Source organism: Pinus tabuliformis, chromosome X (genome assembly GCF_031772625.1).
Source record: "Pinus tabuliformis cultivar Carrire ecotype Pingquan chromosome X, CPIR1, whole genome shotgun sequence".
In the NCBI taxonomy this organism is placed as follows: domain Eukaryota; kingdom Viridiplantae; phylum Streptophyta; class Pinopsida; order Pinales; family Pinaceae; genus Pinus; species Pinus tabuliformis.
This window is the reverse complement of record NC_142308.1, coordinates 22,332,656-22,335,958: the sequence shown is the minus strand read 5'-3', so window position 1 is coordinate 22,335,958 and position 3,303 is coordinate 22,332,656.

Below are 3,303 nucleotides of genomic sequence, written 5' to 3'. Positions count from 1 at the left end.
CGGGGGCAACATTGCCCATTCAAAAATGATAGTGCTCGGATAGATCTTTCCAACGAGCTATTGTATGCGTCAAACGGAGATCATATGCCAAAGTTACGACCCCGGGAAGTTGATGTACCAACTTACCCCAAACGGGGCCCACAGTTTTTGCGTTTCATCTCCTAGGGTTAGGTTTTGGAATGTTAAGGGTTTTCCATTGTTTCTCAACAATAAATAGGCCTTCGAGCCTCATTGTAACACAGTTCAGAGGCATGTAGCCACCACATCTCTTCTCAAAGATAAGCTACCATCGCTCTAGCTGGTTTATTTCCATTTCTGGTTGTAAGCATATTTCAGTATTTTCCATTAATGAAATGAGGTATTATTTCCGCTGCATCTTTGTGTATATGGTTATCTCTGTAATTTGTTGCGTTCCTGTTTAAATCCAGATCAGTGGTATCAGAGCGGTCTTCTTTTTCTCTGTTTTTCTTTGCATGTCCCCAACAAGGTCGGGATATAAGGAGTTAGGGCTTGAACTGGTTGAACCTTTGCAAGACCAGCCTCGCAAATCCCGACGGCCTCCCATGGCGGACGAGAAGAAAGACGAGGGGGTAGGAGATCCCATCAAAATCTTGCTCGAAGAAGCCCTCGAGCGACAACGGAATGCGATGATGGACAGCTTTGCCCAGATCCTTCAGCGGCTACCCAGAAGCAACGCATCGGCTTCCAGCAGCTACTATGGAAATGCCACACCCTTTAAGGTACAAGTTAATTTTGAAATCCCCATATTCGAGGGTCAGATAGACGCAGATACCGTAGATAAATGGTTAAATCTGCTAGAGGGTTATTTTTCTGTTCATGAATTTTCGAGTCGGGAAAAGATTGTTTTTGCTCTTCTCAAAGCAGCCCCCCATGTCAAGGACTGATGGGAAACCTACTGCGAGCAGAAGGATGAAAGCACTGGCTCACTATTTTCAGCCGCACCCACCTGGGATTCGTTCCGGGATGCCATCAAGGAGCAGTACTACCCTGTCAGAAGCTATGAGGATGAATACATAAAGTGGACCACGCTGCGGCAGGGAAGGGACCAAGACGTGCCGGAGTTCACCAATCTTTTCCATACCCTTCGCACAAAGTTGGGTATCAAGGATTCGGAGCAACATTTGATACTTAAATACCGTGGCTGCCTGCACAAGTACATCCAGGAAGAAATACAATTCCTGAACATCCCCTCGCTCGGCGCAGCATACCGATATGCCGTCAAGGTCGAGCAGAAGTTTAAACAAAAGAAGCGAGACTTTGGATCTGCGAATCCAAAGCAGGGGAAAGGTTCCCCTAAACCACAGAACAAAGGACAAACCAAGGCGGGACAGCCCAAGACAACCAGCCGAAGCTGCAAGCAAAGAACAGCGCCGCGAAGCCGAGAAAGGACACCGAAAAATGGTGCGAGTTCCATAAGAGCTCCACTCACAACACAAGTGAGTGTCGGGCCAAGCAGTCACTGGTGGCTGAGCTAAAGGTTTCAGAATCAGATGCATGCTCCGACTCTGAGTCAGAACCCGATAAGGGGTATGAAAAAGGGAAGCAGATCATTGATGCGGATCCCAGCGCCACTGTTGCTACCGCAAAGATCCAGAAAAATGAACCCGAAGATCTAGAGGAGGAGGAGCGTCTCTTCCACTCCCAGATGTGGGTAAAGGGCTCCCCGATACAGTTCATTGTTGATAGCGGGAGTCAAAAGAACCTCATTTCGGCAGAGGTCGTGAAGCGGTTGGGCTTACCGACCACAGCACATCCACAACCATACACCATTGGGTGGCTTCACCAAGGACGAGATCTTCGCGTGAGCCAGCAGTGTCGCCTTCCATACAACATCAAGCCCTTCACGGATGAGGTATTGTGTGACATTGCTCCCCTTGAAGTTTGTGATGTATTACTAGGACAACCATACATGTGGAAGCGACATGCTGTGTATGAATCAAGGCCCCGTGCTGTTATTATTACATTGGGAAATAAGTTGTTCAGGATACCAGAGGTAGCACCACCTGCCGCCATCTCTTTGATTACTGCAAAACAATGCAGTAAGATCATTTCCAAAACCAGGAAATTTGTTTTCCTGATGATACGCCCTCAAGGAAAGAAGAAGACAGTGGCCGCGGCCTCCAGACGGGGACCCTCTGCACGACAACTACAGATGGACAAGGTTGTGGAGGAGTACGAGGACATCTTCACCTCCCCGGCAGGGGTTCCTCTGCACTGTCAAGTCAAGCACTCCATCGATCTGACCCCAGGTGCACCGCTACCCAATGGACCAATTTATCGGCGCTCCGTTCTGGAGAACGATGAAATCAAGAGGCAGATTCAGGAGCTCCTGCAGAAAGGTCACATCTGTCCGAGTTCGTCGCCCTGTGGGAGCCCGATCGTGTTGGTACAGAAGAGGGATGGGACGTGGAGACTCTGTATTGACTATCGGGCGCTGAACAAGATCACTGTCCGTAATAGGTACCCGATCCCGCGGATTGATGACCTCCTAGACCAACTAAAGGGGGCGAAATATTTCAGCAAGATCGATCTGAAGTCAGGATATCACCAGGTACCAATCGAACCCTCTGATGTATGGAAGACTGCCTTCAAATCCAAGGAGGGCCTCTTCGAATGGTTGGTCATGCCTTTCGGATTGACGAATGCTCCTGCAACCTTTATGAGGCTAATGGATGACATCTTGCGGCCATTCACCAACTCCTTTGTAGTAGTATACTTGGATGACATTCTGATCTTCAGCCAGAGTTGGGAAGAGCACCTCCACCACATCCGACAGGTTCTCCAAACACTGCGGCAACACAAGCTATGTGCCAATTTGGAGAAATGCACTTTTGGCATGACCTAGGTTCAGTATCTGGGATACATCATTGATGAACAGGGGGTGCATGTCGATCCAGCCAAGATCCAAGTCATTCGGGATTGGCCCTCTCCAACCACTCTAACAGAGCTCCGCAGCTTTCTAGGTCTGGCCAACTTCTACCGCAGGTTTGTGTTGGGGTTTTCTCATATTTCTTGGCCCTTGAGTCAAGTCACCAAGGGAGGGGCGAAAGCAAAATTCTTTTGGTCTGAATCTCAACAGAAGGAATTCATGGAGTTGAAGGATCGCCTCTGCACGGCACCAGTGCTCGCGTTACCAGATTTACAACAACCATTTGAGGTCGAGACAGATGCCTCTGACTATGCTATTGGGGCAGTCCTTACTCAACATGGACATCCAGTGGCATATCACAGTGAAACACTTTCAGACACAGTCCGGAAGTACCCCACTTATGGCAAAGAGAT